This window comes from Poecilia formosa, unplaced genomic scaffold (genome assembly GCF_000485575.1).
Source record: "Poecilia formosa unplaced genomic scaffold, Poecilia_formosa-5.1.2 Scaffold118, whole genome shotgun sequence".
In the NCBI taxonomy this organism is placed as follows: domain Eukaryota; kingdom Metazoa; phylum Chordata; class Actinopteri; order Cyprinodontiformes; family Poeciliidae; genus Poecilia; species Poecilia formosa.
In genome coordinates, this window is record NW_006800057.1 from 1,638,135 (window position 1) to 1,658,041 (window position 19,907).

The 19,907-nt window shown below is 41.5% G+C and overlaps 1 protein-coding gene and 1 long non-coding RNA gene across 3 annotated transcripts in view; one reads left to right on the plus strand and one right to left on the minus strand.

Moving 5' to 3' along the window:
* Positions 1 to 19,907, minus strand: part of LOC103143951 (uncharacterized) — a 52,933-nt gene that overhangs the window by 13,361 nt on the left and 19,665 nt on the right. The window lies entirely within an intron of this gene.
* Positions 1 to 19,907, plus strand: part of znf438 (zinc finger protein 438) — a 43,480-nt gene that overhangs the window by 11,165 nt on the left and 12,408 nt on the right. For both annotated transcript variants that reach the window (XM_016675629.1, XM_007560679.2), the window contains exon 2: positions 16,065 to 16,165. The gene's annotated coding sequence lies outside the window, so the exon portion shown is untranslated. The remainder of the gene's footprint in view (positions 1 to 16,064; positions 16,166 to 19,907) is intronic.

The window sequence follows — 19,907 nt, forward strand, 5'->3', positions numbered from 1 at the left end:
AATGTGCTACAGGAGAGATGCAAGCACCTTTGCCGAATAAGTTGTAATGTAGCATTATTTACCTCATATGACTGATCAGCTGTTTCTGCTGCGTCTTCTTGGATAGATGTAACTTTGCCAACGCTAGCTGACATGACAGAACAATTAAAACTTGGCCGATTTCCGAAAGCCTCTCTTCATTTTTCCTAGATGTGCGGGCCATGCTAGTTTGCAACCTCTACTTCCTGTTTTATAGTACAGCCATAAGTTAGGACTCCAAACCTGTACGTTTTGTTTAGACCTATTTCACCACATGGAGATTTGAAAATTTTCTTTTAATACTTTCTAGGACTTACTTTTTCTCTTTTACAGTAAAACATGGATTGCTGCTGCAATCTGTCCCTCACATTCCGGCTTCTTTTCACTTTTGGTTAAATGAGATTAAAATTGAGATTATTCTGTGACAGTAGGCGGTCTAAACTCAAGTTGCCATCTCTGTTGTAGAATACATTCAAGCATCCATCTGTCCATCCACTGCCCTTTTTTGCACACCAAAGCCATTTTCAGGTCATAGTTTTGACTACTTATCAGGGTGAATCAGTCACCTAATTATGTTTAGTTGACTTGAGTCCCCCATTCCACGTCAGAACCTTTCTATTGACCCCGAGTTCTAAAGAACATGGAATGAAAGGGTGAACTGAAAGAGAAGGAATCTTTCTGAAAGACCTGGCGCTGCATGATACAGTCTGCACACCGCAGACCGAGTTTAACCCCCTAAGCCCTCTGCCGTCTCTTGAGGACGGCAGAGGGCTGTCTCTTGCAGGTCATTGCTTCATTGCTTCTCATGACCTGAAAAGTATCTTGCATCTTTTGAGGAAGTCGTTTCTTTATGTGCACTTAATGTTATCAATCCGTGGCTATATCTACATATTTACAGAGATAAAGAAAAACATTCTCACTCTGAAACCTTGGCACAGCTTCTTGAGAGATCTAAGACTGATACTACACAATTGTAATCCATTATTTGGTTGGTTTTAGTGCACAGATTGCAATAGTTCAGCATGTACCTGTCAGTACTAAATGATTGCCTATTTCCTGCTCGCTCTGGGGGGGTGGGTTGGTGTAGAGTAATGGCAAGCAGCTGCTTCATCTGGACCGTACCTTTCCTTCTCTTTCCTTTCCTTTTTCTTTTTTTTCTCAGCCTGCTGTTCTTGAGCCAGCATGCTTGCCAAAACGCCTACTATTCCTCAAGATTTACGCTGCCTGTTGAAGATACCAACCGCCGTAGGTGGCGTGTAATCACGACGGAGTGAGCGCAAAAGCTCAATCCACTTTGATGGGCGGTGTAACTTGCGTTGGGGCGTTGGACAAGGCCTCGCGAGCAAAAAGAAAGCATCATTGTCCGGCAGGCTCGCTCAACGCCTACTGCTTATGAAAATCCCGTCTCATTCCTTCTGTGGCTTTCCTCTGTGATTAGCTAAATGCCCCCATCGATCCCTCCAAGTTGAGGCACCCGAAGCGAGGGAGCCATATTTATTACATGGTGAGTGGAGCGTACAGGATGTTGCACCGGCTGTCCTTCTTTCATTGGAAAACGATAAACATAAATCTGTAGAATGTGTCCATGTGATATAAACTCCGTAGTGGAAGGGGGGAGGATAGAAGGTGTAGGAAGAGATCTGCTTTTGTTTTACCCAGTCAGGAGAATTAGGAGGCCGGAGTTCTTTGGGATTTGCTGACATTTGATGTGGGAAGGTGAAGAGGGAGAGAGAGAAAAGATCCTACCTTCAAAAGTCTTTTCAAGTCGGCAAAGACAGACTTTAAAATCTGCGCCACAGGTAAGGAACTGGCGCTTTTAGAAATCGAGGTAAAGGATGTAAGCGTTTGTGTGGAGCCCCCTCAGCAGAACACAGGGATTTCTGCTAGGGCAGGACATCTTCAACTAATTAAGGAAGCAATTAAGATTCAAATCTTTGCTTAGAGGAGGACACAGAGTTGGCTGTGCTTTCAAATAGGCAAAGTAAAATTCCCCCCCCCAATCCCTATTCATGAGAGAGGCAAATTAAAGCACTCACATCCTTTACTTTTAGTGATGTGTGCTGAGAGTTCACACAGGATATCTGTGATAAAGAGCAGGGCAGCATTAAAAGCTGTGTTTCCATTACAAATAAGCACAAAAGCACTTTGTATTCTGCTAAAGTCAAAGACAAACAATTTTCCAATTGCAGTGTTTCCATTAAATAAGAAATGCAATAAAAATCACACGCGTATACATTTGTTCATGCGATAAGTCATTAAAACTCATGGCACTAATGTAAACATGAGATATACAGATAATCCAACACTGCACTAGTGCTCATCATCAGCAATCATAGACACTGGAGTCTTGGTGAGGCATTGGAGGGACAGACCTTTTACAGAAGAGTAATTTATTCTGCACTTTCCAATGATAAGCTCAACTTTTGATAAAGTTTTGTCTGATGCCAGCTGTGCTTTGTCCAAGGATGCCAATGTCAACAAATGGGCATGTTTCGATTGGCATACCTTTAGCCTGGCCATTGCCTTCCTACATAATCCTGCTCACTTACCATCTTCCTTCAAAGTTCTCTGTCTGGGATTTCTCCCATTGAGCTGGATTCCTCAGGTAGAGTATCTATTGAGCAGATCAGAAAACAGAAGAAGCTGTGAACGATGATGTAATTTTCTTTTTGTTTTGAAATATTTAGTGTAAAAAGACGCATCAAGTCAGCAAAAAGGTCCGGGTCAGGTTAGTGTTCACTGACCTTTTCCCACTATCACCCTTGAATTTTTGGCTTTTTATAGACTTTGACGTCTTCTTGAAGAGAAGTTTTTCTTTTGTGATCATCTGAAATTGGCAGTGTAAAAATCCCGTCTTAAATGCGGCCTTTTAGGTTACAGTACAGCGTCATCACATTGGCCAAATCACTTCCTCTTTGTTCCTCTCTCATTCTGGAAGGGGTTACTCTCCATGTTTCCTGTGTAATTCCCAGAGCCCCAGCAACATTCTGATTGCTTTCTTGATGTTAAACATTCCCAGGCTCCTATAACCTTTCAGCTCGCCTCCTTCATCCAACACCCGTCCCAGGTGAAAGAGTGGGCGAATCGCCGTTTTTAAGGATAAAATCTTCATTTTTTTCCCCCTCTTTACTCACGGGGGGGGGTGTTGGAAGAAAAGGGTACCGGAGGAGCATGGAGCCGTGCGATGGGAAAGTATTCCTGCGTTGCATTCCATTTAGTTGTTGTAAGACTGTGGGAAAGCATATTTTCCCAACCATGGTTCACTTAGGATTGTGTTTTCTTGTGATTCGAGCTGAAGGTTGGGTTGTGAAAAAGCATAGCATCTCCATCTTCCTGGCGAACGCGTCTCCTACCCGGTCACGTACATCCCCACCTCTCTGACATCTGATCGACAGCTGAGTTATGTTCTCCGGGCTGAGTCAGCGCAGGGTCCACGTCGCTCGTAAAGCAGGCAGGGCATATCTGTGTGGAAGGCTGGATTGTGGATGTGACCCCGGAGCAGAGCCGGGACCCACGCGGACTATATTTAGCCCGGCGATGATCATGCTAATTGCCCTCCCAGGCCTAATCATTTCCAGGCTCTGCAGCTCACAAACGACTGGAGGGGAGGCCAAACGCCCACTAACCTCGTGTTACGGGGCCGTCGGCATCAATGGGGCTGTCAGAGCGCGCCGCAGACAAGACAAATTAGCACATTACGCTTCCTCCTCATATATTCCCAGATATCCTCTAAGCGGATTGGACTGAATCGTCCAGCATTTCTGTCTGCCTCGTTGTATTAATGGAATATTTTGTACTGCTAATGTAAAACGTCTTGGCAACATTTTCTGTGAGTGACATTGCAAGGCAAAAGCCTCTCTTATGACTAATAAATCCCTCCCACAGCCAGCTTAGCTCCTCGGCATACGGAAAGCACCAGCGCCTCCACCCTCATGAGTCCGTCCAACCACCCACTGGATCCATTCCTGTTTGATTCAACTTGCACCACTTCCACTGTGGTTCCTGTCCTAAGATGTGAGAGGGTTGAGGGGTGAACAGGTTGGTTTGTGCCCACTTTACAAGCTTCCTTCCTCAGTTGGTTCGCCAAAGGCTCTCTGGGAGAGATGCTCATGATCCACCAGCAGTGATGATGTCACATTATGATAGGTTAACACTGATGGGTGGCACATTTACAGCCTGGATTCCACCAGTTGCTTTGAACTTGGAAATAATAGGGGAACAATATCACCTAGAGGAAAAAATGTGCTTCAAAATCTGAGTAAAGCTAGCTTCATTCTCCAAACTATTGGTGATGTTTTCGGCAGCATTTCAGCTCAAATTCAAGCTCATGACCACATTCTCCATTGAGCTCCATCACATTTGGAGGCAAACTGTCTCCTGCCAAAGACGCTCATTGTGGTTGTAAATTCAAGCTAGCTGGGATTATCTGTTTCTCCTTCACAGTTTAACTCTTGAAGCCACTTAAGCTGTAAAAACAAATCCAACACATTGGGTTTGACATAAGTTATGTGTTAGACATTAGGACGAACGTTCAGGTTATTCTCTGAACCTGAGAGAAATATCAACAAGTGATTCAACCTGCCATGTGTGGGGTTAAGCAGATTATAAAGTAGCTGAGTCAAGGGAGTTCAGTGAAAATCTCCCATTTGTATCTTAAAAGTAGCGGGTTGCTTCGTCGCAAGGTGAACTCTGAGCCAGAGAGGAAAGAGGAGAAAGAAAAAGTGAACTGTGTTTGTCAGCTTTTTAAACCCTGAAATTGATTCTTTCTCTCTGCTCTTCATTCCACTGACAGCCTAATCCCTTTCTCCTGTTTCTTTCTGTTATAAATAGAGGTTGCTTTTTTTTCTTTTTGCCTGCGCAACACTTTGTTCTGCTTCTCAAAATTAGCCCTCATGATGAGTCTGCTCTCTCAGCAATCAATTCGCTACGCTGCGTCCCTCCAGAAAGGTTACCTGTGGCAACGTAACTCCGGTTTCGCTTCTCCTGCCAGTTCTTATTCTGCTAATTAAATAAATGGATCTGTCTGGAGAGGTGGCTATAAAAACTGTCGAAAATTCTGACGCTGGATTGTTGCTCAATTTCAAGGCATTTGTCAAAGGGAGGGAAAGTGGCGCGCATGGATGAGGGGGTTAGCGTCAAGCCTTGGGGCTAGTTTAATAATATTAGTAGAGATTTGCTTATTTATGAGGCTCTAAGTGATTCATGCTCAGCTCAGGCGATCCATCACAGAGGATCTGGTTAGGTGTAGCGTACTGCAGTGATGCGGCTCGGAAATGCAGTGTTGATCATCAAATTCGCTTGTGATCAGTCACTCAGATCAGGAAGCTGCTGGACAAATCTGGTGATTCGGCTACTTTTATTATTTTCCAATGTGCAAGTTTCAGTGAATGTCGGCTGTTTTTCATCGCAGCAGGTTGGCCTGATTTCGCCTCCCACCTGCCTCATATTGTAGCGCTTGCTAACAAGCTCAGCATGCCTGGAATGAACAAGATCAACTATGTGCGACCACATCTGAAGGTAGAAGTGTTAATAGCTGCTTAGAAAGTCATAAAGCAGAAGGTGGTGCAGTGAACTTCGGAAGTCTTCCGACTACCTCACCAGTTGCAGTACCCTAGTTTCGACGCTCTCTTTTACTGTGAAATGCTCAGGTCATCTTTAGATGGCTGAACTCTCCTTCAAGCTTTAGGATGGTGTTGATAATTTTTAACAACAAACAATCCCTGATTTCCCAGCTGTTGATGCTTTAATATGTAGAGGTAAGACCTCCGTGTTTTACTCCTCTATGTGTAACTCAAAATGTCGCTATGATTACCTCCCAGGAGAGAACGCCTGGATATTAACATCAATATGCTGAGTAATCTTAAATCTAGCCACATCAGCCTTTGTTGAAGTATGGCCATTTTTAATATACCTGAGAGGTTTCCTTCTGTTTCTGAGTTATCCAGCTCGTGCTGGAAGTGCTTGAGGAATCAAATACATGCATGCACACATTACTGATACATTACAATAAAATATTGATTCTCATTTCATTTATTCCATGTTTTCATTAAGGTTAGAGGAGCACAATATGTTAATCTCAGTCTTCAATACAGTATCATATATAAAGGACTGTTGGATACAATATTGTGGTGAGTATAACATTTCATCTGCAATGCATTAAATCATTGCTTGCCAATTGTATACAGTGAACCTCCAGTATTTGCAGGGGATTATGTACCACAGCTGCTAAATCGCTCAAATCATCTAATACTGGAGACCCTCTCTAAAAACGCTTATAACTGCCAATTTTAATAGTTTAAATGCCAAATATACATTAATATGCATTAGCACACCTACTGGAAAAAGTCTTAGCACTGTGGTAGAAGCTAACATCTAAAATCTTCTTTATATCCACTGTTGGTTGCATAACAACATCAATAAATTATACTAAACATTTAAAAGGTATGATTAAATGTAAGCATCAATCGCTGTTTAACTGTAAAATTGCACTGCTTAAGAAATTGTTGTGGCAGTAAATGTCACAAAAATCGTGAAGAAAATTTAAAGCCCATATAATCTGTCCCTACTACAGCCCACACCAGACTGGAAACACTCTACAACAGCTAGAGTTTTGGGTAAAAATGCAAAAAGTTAGTTGATAACTTGCATTCCTAGTTTTAGGGATACCTCAACAGAGCCAACTAACCAAATAATTAGAAAAATTCAGAGTCCCTATCCAATCTTATAGTTTATCTTAATGGTATCCCATTGGTTGCCTTGTCTGTTCAAAGAAGTCTCACCAGATAGATGCTTAAAGTCTCCAAACACTCACCATCCTACATCATGGAAGTTAGTAAAACTGTGGTGTTTTGTAGAACCACTCTGGTGGACCACACCCTTGTGGTCCTTGATGACCCAGTAATCGCTTAACAGCATTTAAAGCTTCTCACGACATTGTTTTGGTGTTCACTGGTAAATGAAAGGATCCATCAACATAGTCACTCCTGTGAGTTAACCGGTGACTCCACCCTACACATCCAGTGAACAACAATCTTATAGCATCAACTTTTCAGCCCAACTCGGCATGCTTGGAACCCCGGTGAAGTAGGTGCTAAATGCGGGCTGGTACTACGTGTTCTCCTTTACAATGGAGAAGTTGAGTCAGGCTGAGTAGGTACTAGTGGAAAAAGGTAATAATACCGTAATAAAGTTTGGTGATATTCTTTTTTTTTTTTCAGTATTTCATATCAGAAGTGGATATTTATTCAGTGATTAACAAACTATTACAGCTATTTCTTTGTGACACCATTGGCTTAAGGCGTCTCATCTTCATTTTATAGTCGGAACTCAACTCAATCTTCTGAATCCTCTTTTTAATGTGCGGATTTAGTTTCCCCTGTCTGCAGGAAGTAATCTCTAACATGTATCTCTGCTTCTGGATAATAATGGAGAGAAATGAAATGCATGTATTTTTATCACACCACCTTGTTTTTTTTTTGTTTTTGTTTTTTTGTTCTGGCAACCATGCAGGTTTACTCTGCGTTGCCAAGATGAGGGGTCTCTGGTTGCCCTGATAGCATTTGTTCCCTTGAGGCCCCCCAGCTTGATGTGGATAAGAACACCAGCCTCGTCCAGAGTCAGATCTCTGGCCAGTTTGAAATGATCCTGTGTTTCAGCAGCCAGGACCTGGTTCGGATATAAAGATCCACTTGCATTTGATTGGATGAGGAGCTCATCGGATGCGTAATATAGCTTTGATAGCGGAGCGCCCCGTTCCTTCTCGTGCGAGTCCGACTCTCTGCTGGCACACATCGGCCGCCTGGATGTACCCTCAGAGAACTAGCCCACCTTTCTGTCCCACCCCCCTCCACCATTCCTTTCCTTTCTCCTTCTCTTCCCTCAGATTTATCTTTCTTCTCCTCCGTCTCCCCTCCCCGACACCTCATCAGATCCGTGGGGTTAGATCTTTATCGCTTTTCTGCGAGTCCTGTGAGGGGAACCTTGAGGGTCTCAGTGGGATCAATTTAAAAGGGAAGTGCTCGTCTCTTCCCCCTCTCCTTGGCCCTCTCGGCTGATTGGGTCCGCTCGCCAGGAACTCACAGGCTTTTGATCTCAACCACCCCCGTCACCGCCTCCACCCCTGCTCAAAGTTTTTGTTGGAGCTTGGGTCTTGGAAAAAAAAAAAAGAAAATCTGTTCCACTTTCTGAGAAATCTGGGCCCCATTCCCTTTTTTCTCTTCACCTGTGTTGAGCGGAGGCGCCGTTTTGTAAACCCACTGGGTGGTACTAACAACCCATGGCATGATTGACTTCGCTTTGAAGATGCAAGAGCGATCTATCTCTCCAGGTAAAGGTAGACTGAGGAGGACCTATGCTCCTCAGGCTGCTCTCTTGAACAACTAGTGGGAAGTTGCTGGAAGCAGCAATGTATTATTCACTCTGTGTGGGGAATGGCCGTCTCTGTTACAAAGAGAAGAAAAAGTACAAGGTGGGGCCTGCGAGCGTTCCCATGCAGGGCTGCATTGAAGTCATTCCTCTCCTTGTACAACTTGAACAGTGACCCTGTAGCCAAGGGGGTACCTTCAACTACAAAATCATCCAAGTTGTGCCTGTCCAACTTTCTTAGACAAATCTAGCAAGAATTCCTTTCATAAGAACACAGGTTTCATCTTGGTTTCATCTTGCAATCATTTCTTTTGGTTTTCTTAAAATAGCTCTCCAAAGCAATAAACCCGCTACAGCTCAACAAAACGAATGAAATTACACGTTCAGCTTTTCAGTCCTGTTGTCAGTTCTGGCAAAAACCTCTTGAATTGTACTCTTCTTAGCTGTATTTATGAAAGGTGTGCTACTTTGTACTCCTGACACGTTACTTATTTAAAGCAAAAACGTCATATTAATTCCACTATATTGGAGTCATTTTCTTCATATTGAAATGTTTATATTTTACGTAGTAGCTTCATGTTTAGATTCTGTTTCGTTTATGTCTGAAAATGTTTACTCAATAAAACTTAAAATCCTGAAAATTAATAATAATAATAAAAAGATTAAAATTAAGTTTTGGACCTTGACTTTATACAGCTCACTTTAACTTTAGTTTACTTGTGTTTGTAAAGGAAGACATTTTGTAGGTCTAGACCGGAAAGTAATCATGTTGTCCAAGCTTAAGTGAAGAGTCCTTCTGATATTTTAAGGTTAGAGCAGCTTGTAGTCACAGGGAAGCAGTAGTTGGCATAAAGTGTAATTTTCTTTGCTCATATGATGTAAACGCATGTCATAAAAAAATTAGCTAATCTTTAGTTTTTCTGGACCTTTGGTTGTTTTTCTAACATAATGGTGGAGAAGTCCCGCTGCTCTGTTGGAATGTATACACTTTAGTGTAGGTGTGTAGCTTTATGGTTGTTGACCGGGTAAGAACCTAGAACAGTCTGAGATACACAGGTTGTTTTCTCACTGCATTTTAGGGGTGAATGTTAATGGAACTGAACAGAAATCAAACTTCAGTCAAAGTTAACTAATTTCTTTCTACTTAACTCTGCTAAAATTATCACATTATTCTGTTGTGCTGTCAAAGGAAGCTGTCTTGGTTGACCTGTTTAGTTCAGAGATGACTCCCCACAGGGACCTTCCTATTTTATAAATGATAAAACCGTGCTATTAATAGCAAAAGCTTAGAAAGAGTTGTGCAATACTTCCAACCTTGTTTAGTTTTCACTTCAACAAGTGAAATTTCCTCTATATTATACCTCCTTCTGACAAAGGTGGCTGGCAGAGGTCAGGTTAGGGCAGCAAAAGGTCTCCATCTGGGTCTGTCTCCCTCCTGCTCCTTGTCTTCCCCCCTCCTCTGTCTCCTGCAAGGTCACCAGAGGTGACACCAAAGTTTTTCTTGTCCTTCCTCACTGACCTCTCATCTCTTAGGGGGGGAAAACACCCATCAAGAGTCTGAATTAAAATTCCAGGTAAACTTAGCCAAACTGGCCTGCAGGTTTCTCCTGCCTTGGTCCGACCACATAGAGAAAGAACCTAAAAGTTCAAAGAGTGCTCAACTTTCAGTTTCTTGTGTAGAAAAAGCAGCACCCTGAATTTCCAGGGCCTTTGGGTCCCTCAGTGATGACATCATTTGTGTGCTTGTGCACTAATTGAGGTTTAATGCTAGAGTAGAGTGAGCAGGGCTGTAATTTTCCTGCCCTGGCCTGGAATAGAGACGAGTGCTTTTCATGTGGTCTAGGCTAATTTAGGCTGCAGTGCTGCAACTGTGGAACACCTCAGACTTTAGTCCCTCACAGGCTGCCAAGAAATAAAAGAAATATGGAAAATCAGCCTGTTTATAAGGTAATGTCAAAGACTTGGCACTACCTGCACTTCTACCGATGGCAGAACTGACTTAAAACGGTGAGGTTGAAGTCTGTAAACCCCAAATGGGACTTAAGATGGGTTGACATTTGTTCAAAAACTCAAAAATGTACGGAAAGAAGAGTTAAAGACTGTATTAATTATAGAGTTTAGCTATGCTAACAAAGCTTTTAAATACAGTTCAAACATCAGATAATGAGCTGCATTCATCAATTAATTTTGCTCAGTTTGTACAGGGAAACATTTATGTAATGACATTTTGAATGTCTTTGAAACCTACATTGATATTTGTTCTTTCACCAAGACAAACACTCAAATCTATAACCAGACCGTCAGACCTCTGACTGTTCTTTATACCGCCATGTCAGACCTTGTGTCAACATCAGGTCTGTTTGAAGTGGAAAGCCTTAATCATGTGTAATCACCAACATCTCTAGGTTGTGACTAACTGCAAAGGGGAGGACTAGTGGAAGGGTAGGGGACACCTTCAAAACCTGCAGAGACACTCAGTATGATAGTTTTAGGTAAAACTAATACTTCATCAAACAAAAGTCTAAGTGTTGACAAAATCAACTTCATGTGGTCCAGGTTGACTAACAGAAAAGTCACACACCCAGGAGCTCTAGTCAGATTTGGGTATAAATTTGCAGATTGGTCGACCAGAGATGGGTATGTAAACAATGTGATTTACTGGCAGGTCTGGAACCAACGTCAAAAGGGCAACATGAGCCGAGGGATGTGTTACAGACAGTTACCAGAGCATCCAAAAGTCAGTCAGAACACTTGCAAAGGTCTCCAGACATGGAAGGATGCTACATAGGTGCAACAGACAACATTAGTAGCTCTTGGTGGATTTTTAATGGGGGAGTGGCGGGGGGTTAACAATTCTGGTATACATAAACCCAGATGGTCGTATGGTGCAATTCTCTAATGTGTGGGGTCTACAGATGTCACAGTAGCATGATGCATGTTGGTGGGACAAGACGTGGGACAAGACGCGGACCACACAAATGCCTCGTTTCCCCAGAGTGGTACGGCATGAGTTGTAATGGTATTTTGTCAATTTTAGTTGCAAAAGTGGCTCATGCAACTGACCCAAACCACATCTTTTCTCGGCACCTTTCAGTTGTATGTTTATAGGATACAACTGAAAGTTCAACACGGTTAGGACGGAGATACTGGCGTCACACAACCAGTAGCTCCGTGCAACAACCTTACTTCTTGTGCTTTTTGCACCATTTCATCTTTTTGTAGTTTTAGTTGTTTTACCTTTTATTCATGAAGGAGCCGTCTGCCACAAGATGGCTATTTGTTGTTTTGACCCAAGGCAGCAAACTAACATGGAGCTGACTTCTTCAGCAGATAATAGGAAGGGTGAATGTATTCCAGCAAAGTTCCCCTTGTTTTATCTTTTTGAGCAGGTTGTGATGCACCATAACTGTTTGCAGTTATGGTGCATTTGGAAATGTTGGTAACCTATTGGAGAGCTCAAAGTTTAGAGATCTACATTCTCCATAGAATGAATCGAACAAGCAAACTCTGGTCCGCCTAAAAACCCCGGTCACCATTTGGTTGAAGTGAACTCAGTGCAGTTCAAATTCAAATGTGAATGCCAAACGGACTACAGCACAGGCCATTCTGGGTAAATACAACCAAAACATACGTGTGTGACACTACTCCATTTTTGGTCGTATTTTTCAAATAAGGAAGTTGCACTCATGTCTTCTTCCTGGTTTCCTCCAGTAGAAACTGGTGGTTTTTGGTGCAGCGCCCCCACGGACGAGGAGGGGAACAGGTTGCTCAAAGAATTTACTTCATTTGACAAAGTACAATGTGAAAGTGAAACACACCAGCTATATAGTAAATGTTGCAATTTTGGTTCCCAATCAAACCTAGTCTGTTGGTGTGACAACATCTGCAGAGATCACTGCATCTGTATATATATTTCATAACATCACTGCATTTCCATTAACCCTAAAATTGCGCAAATTTGAATTACGAAAATGGAGATACAGCAATATTGAAGAAAAAAAAAACCTCATGTTCTTCGATAAAATGTTTGGCGGCGTGTTAAAATTAGCATGGTTCGCAAAACTGCAATGGAAACACTTTTTCATCACGAGTCATCGGATGTGACAACTGGTGGTAAAGACAATGAAGACATCAGGAAGTGGAAGGAGAATGATGGTGTGATGTGTTTTTTATTAACTTATCGCGTGAACAAACTTATTCACATGTAATTTTAATTGCATTTCTTATTTAATGGAAACACAGCAATTGCGAGATTGTGTTTTTTTGACATTAGTGGCATATTGACAAAGATTTACACATATTTATAATTGAATAACAGCTACTGATTAGCTATCAGATATATTATTACAGTCACCAACCAAAATAAGCAGCAAATCTCATTGTCTGTTGAGTACCAGCACCCCTGTAACCTACAGTATCTGTTGTGTTTGATTTTTCTTTTTCTTTTTTTTGTAGAAAGTGTCTGCTGACTAACCTTTAGCACATGCGTGCCCTCAAACACATACACATCCTTTTGTACCACTCAGGGCCTGGCTGGCCTCTGCTTGGGCCAAAGCCTGTTAACTCCAATTGAGGCAGTAGAAACTGGTAATGAATCCTGTCAGGGTTGACATAACAACCTGCTCACCACTGGTCCCTCACCCTCTTTCTGGAGTCTTCTCTGTTCTGAAATCAACAGTTAGGATTAGTTTGGGGTTCACGGCAAAACTGTATGGCCTCAAAGTTAAAGTATGAAAAATTATGTTTATTTTTAATGCTGGCATATACAAGCAGGCTTATTCTTATTCTACTTTGAAGTCTATTTTTTTTTTTCATCTTCAGTGTCATGGGGTATTATAAGTTAAGCTTTCTTTGAGGGCAGTTTAGGTGGGATGTGTGAATGCGCACTATGATAATTATGCTGGAATAAGACTTTTTGTACTCCTTAAGTATGTGTAAAAATGCATCTTTCTTCTTTTTAGCTATGCCATGAAACGGATCTGGCATAAACTGCTGTGCCGTGTTCTGCATTTAACTAGGAGGCTAATATTTGTTAAGTTAAGCAGGAGTTGAGCGTTTTTTCCCCATTTGTTCCCATCATGTCTCGTTATTATCAGCATGTTTAAAGCGGATGACTTGCTGTGTTTTCTCATTTGAATTTGTGGATCTGAAAAAAAAGACACCCCGTCACAGTCGTGCATCACATGGCCTGAGCTTCTATTTCTCAATAATTCATCCAGACAACTAGAATGATTGTTCTATGAATATGCACTAAAAATTCCTTTCCTGTGCTCTTTCTCTTTAGGTTTGTACAATTTTTGTGTGTATTTGAGTGTGTGTGCATGTGAACAAATATACAGTTGTGTGTACGCAGCTCTTTTCTGCCAGAAACAAAGGAGGTGTCAGGGCGAATTAGCCCCCTCCCCACACACGCTCACACACACACACACACATGCACAAACACGCACACAACTGAACGCCAACAGGGCTTAGGGATGCACCACAGGTTCTGCTGAGTCGCGCATGAGCCGCGGTGTCTGCCTCTTCGTCTCCGCTCCCCCCTCTTCCTCCTCCACTCCTGAGTTGCTCTAACAAGGTTGTTGGAAGAGGATAAGGCGTGTTAAATGAATAATTTACACAGAAGAGCGCTCCTTATTTATTTAATACGGCTGAATGTGACTGAGTGGGCAGCATGCGTCCCCAACTGCAGAGACGCTGTTGGCTAAACGAGCTCTCACTCAGCTTAATGGAGGGCCAAGGCGACAGGCATTTAGAGCGAGTAAGGGGCTGCAACGGAGAGTTTGTTCTGTGCATCTCTGAGTGTTTGCATTCTCAAAACGGGCCACGTACAGCTGAGCTAGTGTGTGAAACCACAGAGCTGCTGTCTGCTGTATTCTCAGGGTCAATACACCATGCCTTCAAAGAGTCCAGGTCAGATTAGAGCTAGAAATGCAACCGATATTTATACCTGAAAGAAATTCTAGATCGGCTATCGGTGATTTGAAAGGTTTATTGCAGTTTATTTTACAATGTTTTACCGAGGTAGTCAAACTGTTGTTTTTGTCAGTTTCAGTTTCTTTATCATTTATTTTCCATTTTCTGTTCTACTCCTAACTGCACTGACTGAACTGGTTAAAGTTGTTGTTTTTATATGTTTGTAACTTGTGAAGCTATTGGTGTATTTAAGTGTGCTGTACTGGTGCAGCGTTGTCAAGTTAATTTGTAATTCATTACATTTTTGTCTGTTTTTAAAAAAAAGAAACATTATAAGTTAATCCAGCACTGATTTTTTGCATCAGATCTGTATCGGTCGATACTAAACCTCAGATATCGGTGTAGGAAGTGAAAAGGTGGATTGGTGCATCCCTGTTTAGAGCCTCTCCCCAATCTGAAAATACTTCCTGAAATGTATGGGGTAGCTTAATGCCTATACAATAGTGGCTAAAATCTTTTTTTATCCTACTGTATGAGGCTCTTAAGCAGTCAGGACTTCAGTTGTAAAAAATGGAAGAACATCTTTAAAATTCAAGGGTTTTACCTGTTTAAATATATGTTGAATAAGTTATTACATGAAGGAGTCTGTGGTTTGTGGTTTTGTTTACTTGAGGTTAGATTAATTTTAGACCCTAGTATGGAAGAGACATAAAAAAACAAATGAAAACCCTGCACACTTTTGTTTTCTGTGACTACATAAATACAACACTGTCAATTATTCTGTTCATGTACATAAAGTAACATTTATTGATGAAAAATCACACATGGCTAAATAAATTTACTACTATAAGCAATGTAGCCAAAAGAAACAACAACAGAATAATGTGACTCGTTATGTGGTTGGATCAGTGGAAGGGTTGGATCTGAAGTTCAAACCCTTCAGATGGTCACCATTCCATCTAAATAACACAAATTACAATTGGAAAATTGTTCCTTTCAGTATGCTGATTTTGGGATTTGTTCATCATGTTCACAGAGAGTGCTGTCTTTAAGATCTCTTTTACAATTTGAAAAGAAAAGTCCACGTTCATAAATAAAGTGACATGATGCATACATGCTGCACGGATAAAATAACTGGAGTTTAGCCCATCAAAATACAACAAAAAAGTCACAAGCATAGGTTGAAATCATATTTTCAAAAATGCATTTAGCCCTCTAACTCCAATAAGGTCTATAAATGTAACTAATCAGTTACCTCTAATTCTTGTGTCCATAAAAAAATAATCAAATACAAGCCTTTGAAAAAGAAACTGTTGAGCAAAAACAAAAAATGGGGCAATTTCACAGAGAAACTAAAGATAAATAGACTGCCTTTGTTGCATCACTTTGACATAATCAGCCTTTTAATGCGGCCTTCCAAGGAAAAAGGCCCAGAACTTATACTCTCCCTTCAAATAATTAACCTCAGCTAGTTTCTTTAGCTCTACGTAACAGTTTGATTTAAAAACGAAAGCGAACAGTGATTGTTAGCTAGGCTTTCACTGTAGCCTGTTTTAGCTAAATGAGATATACATTGGAAGTATATCTACTGTACTTCACAACTGTGTTTTTGCCCACTGTGCTATGTGACAAACTCGGGTGAAAATTTTGTTTTTAGTTTAAAACTATTTTACTCCAGAGTTTCAGGGCTTCGCTCTGGTGGTATTTTTTATTATTATTATTGTTATTTTTTTAATAACTGTTGCTAATGTTGTTTTGTGTGTTACCAGGGGGAGTGTGGTGCGTGGGGGACAGGACCACTACCGGGGCACCACCCAGAGAGAGGAGGGGAGGGGCAGCAGCAGCTGAGGAAGGAAGAGTCTTTCACCTGGTAAATGCTTTGCTTAATATACTTGGAGTTGTTCATCTTACTTATACACCTTGTATGAATCTTCTATGTTTTCCTGTAAGACTGAAACATGACATGTCAATGACCATATGATGCTAGAGGTGCTATTGTGCAAAATTTATGCATAAGATTTTTTTCCCAGTAGAAATTAAGATAATCATCTTGAAAAAGTCCTTCCCATTCTGTCTCTGCCATCTTCCTGCTGTGGACAGAGGCAGCCCCTCTCAGCAGGAGCCATCATTCGCCACAGCTTCTGTGTGTTCCCCAAGAGAATAAAGTCCCACAGCTCACATTGACCTCATTATAAAAATAGCTCATCTATCCAGCAATCCCAGTTTCCTTTTTCTCCTCAGCCTTGAATATGGGACTGATCCATCCTACCTGCTGCTCCCTTGTCTCTCTATCAGTGTTTTCATCAGACTTAACATGAGATTAAAGCTTATGCAAGTGCTTGTAATAGTAAAATTTCTCCTAACCCTGCCATGCCCAATCTGGCCTTAATCTGTGATGCCTTTTAATCATGAAGACCTCTGCGTTACAATTCAGATTGTTTGCTTGATCTGTTCCCTTTGTCTCCTGGTTAAGGAGCTAGCGTTATTTATTTTTTTTCTTTTTGAAAATGGAAGCTAACCGTTTCTGTCATATTAAGCAGTGTTCATGTCTGTTTAATTTAACAAAAGCTTCAGTGGTCGTTCTTATTCACAGCTGGCTTCTATTGTTCCAGATTCTATTCGCTACTGTTTAAGTGACTCACGAAAGAAGATAAAGCAGGATGCTTGATTATAGAATTTAGCAAAGGATGAGAAAAGTTGGCCAAAAACTTGAGGCTGTTTAATTTGTTTAAAGTTAACAACATTGTTAATGATAGTTACCAAAATTGCAACATTTCTTCCAGTTTCAGCTGGTGTATCTCGCTTTCACATTCACTGTGTCAAATGAACCAAACCTTTTGAGCAATCTGTTGTCCTCTTCGACTGTGATGGTGCTGCACCAAGAACTCACGCAAAGGAAACACACAACCTTCTTCATGAAATGTAAAAAAAAATGGAGTAGTGTCAAATTTTAGTGGTTGTGGGATTTCATTTTTCATCTTCGGCAAAAAACCACAAGGCATTTCTCCCACTTGTGTGTGTTTTTGGTAGCATTTACCCAGAATCCCCTGCGTTTTGGTCCGCTTCCTACTTTTGGAGTGGTTTCTGGTCCACTCACATTCACATATACATTCAAACTGCACCAGAGTTCACTTAAACCGAACTAAGACTTAGGTTTGTAGGCCAACCAGAGCCTGCTTTTTTTGGTCTGCATCAGAGTTCGACTATGCATTCACACCTCCCCAAACAAACTTTCTAAAACTAGAGTTCCATTAAAGCAGACTAAACAGGGCTAGTGTGAATACACCCTGAAATACTTTTAAACCCTTGTCTTCTTTTGATGAACTCAATGTTCTTAGTCCTGTTAGCTGAAAGTTTTGTTATACGTCCACTCATTTGGCAGTAGGCTTCATAGGCAACACTCATGGTAGAAAAGATTGAACGTTTCCATTCACATCCGACAAAATACCAAAAGGATTTTAAAAATAAAAACCACATTTTTTGTGTGTCTTGTAACACATCCCCCATTTCAAGACCCATTTAGAGAACTAAGCAAACACATTTGCTCCTTAAGCTGTCTTTAAATATTTATCTTGCACAGTGTTGTCAAAGTTACCAGCAAGTGTGAGCAGGCGTGTTTGTTCCCATCTTTCCTCTGTCTCATCTGTTTATCCAGCACCTAATTCGACAGGAAGAGGTCATTTCCTGTTCATTGGGAACAAGCTGGTTTGCATTGACCTGCTTTTAGATGCCCATGCTTCACCTTAACAAGAGAAGAACTGTTGGATTCATCTGCATAATCGTTTGATCTTGACAGAGCCGGCGTCATTAAGAACGTTTTCACACCGCTCAGTACGGTGCTACCTGTGTTCTGAAGTTTGGGGTGAGACCAGGACCACTCTTGCCTGTCCTTCACCGCTCTGTTGCTTTGTGTGCGTCTGTGTTGCCTTGCCCTCTTGGGGCAACGTTCCCCTCACCTGCACCCCCTCTTATCTCATCTCTTCTCCTCCCCAACTTTGCTGTTTATCCGTCTCAGGGCTCGTCACGTCCCTGAACCTGCTCTAATTAGCATCCCACACAACACTGTTTATTTACCCAGGTACCTTCAGACGTGGAGGGAGGTGAGAATGAAAGAGCTGAGGGGGAAAAACCGAGAGAGAGAAAGCTGGAAGGAGAGAGGGCTGGGAACAGGAAGAGAGAGAGAAACTGTGCAGACAATCAAAGAGCTGTGAGACTCCCTCATTCCGGATGAAGGGTGTAATGATGGTTAGAAAGACATGATGCTCAGAGTCGAGAAAGTGAGAGACGGATAAGTTTCCCGCCTCCCCATGCCTCCCCTCTGCCTTTTCCAGCGTTTCATCTGAGACGCAGAGTGCCTAAAATTAGCAATTTGGCAGCTTCCTTCCTTTCTTCCTCCCTTCCTTCCGGGGGAGCCATTAACGTTCTTCCATTACATTGAGAAATCTTTAAGGTGGGACTGTGAGTGTAGATGTTTTCTTAGAGTTCCTGTTGGAGTTGGAGCAAAATCCACCTCAGTGTATGTGTATGACAGAAAACTCTTTAAAAAATAAAATAAAAACACTCTTGAGCTTAAAGTCACATCAGCCATTCTGACAGTTCTCTCCGTAGTTCGCTAGAGTCCAAAAGCCATCCTTTCCGAGCTGATGGATGCCAGTGACTGTTTCTCATCTGTGCTTGAATTTCTTTACTTTATTCATCCCAAAGTGAAATTAAATGTTGTAATTCATATCATTCCAAAATTCTTCAAAGAGTCCTTGTGAATTGTGATGCTGTGAGCAGGAAGGAAATCCGGTAGCGGTCGGTCTTGCAAAAATCCAAAGAAGCCTCTTACCAAAGACGCTGTTGGTGGAAGACAGTCCCATGAGTGTCATGACATGCCAACAGCTCAAGATCAAGGCAACAGAGATGATACTCCACAGTAACACATTCTGGAAGACATTGATTGTTGGCAAGCTCTGCTAATCTATCTCATTTTCTTTTGCCGCTCCTCTTTAAATCTCTGTCTGGCTGTTTGGTTTGAAACTCGGGGAGAGAAACGCTGAAGTAAGGGATACAACTCTTGTCCATTAGGATTGGTTGAAGAGATGTTTCTGCTCTGCAGCACAATTCTAGAATTCAAGTGATTCTTGATTCTGCAAGTCCACCTTTAATCAGGCTCAGGCTTTCAGGTCTGGAGCCTGGTTTACATTGGATCAGGTTAGTCTGAATAGCTTTTTTCTTCCTAATTAATAAAACTATCATTTGAGAACTGCATTTAGAATAGAGTTTGTTTGATCTGCAAGGCATTTTAAGTGTCAAAACAGCAAAACAGAACAAACATCTTCTCAGCTCTGGATATTGACAAAGATTGACATCTTTTGATATCGAAAGATTTTGTGATTACATAAATATTGAGTTTGCCTTTTGAGATATAAAAAAAGACATGTCTCATTTCTCTGGTATCTGGTTTTACCCCTGCCTACATTTCTCTTCAAATTGAGGTAATTATTTTGTGATCCATTGCCTTCAAAATCTTGTTTGCTTCCTGTTTTGTTTTCTAATTCTCCCTCCTTTTTTTAGTCTTGTGCATTATTTCAACCGCTTTTAAGATGACATCCTACCCAACCTGGGCT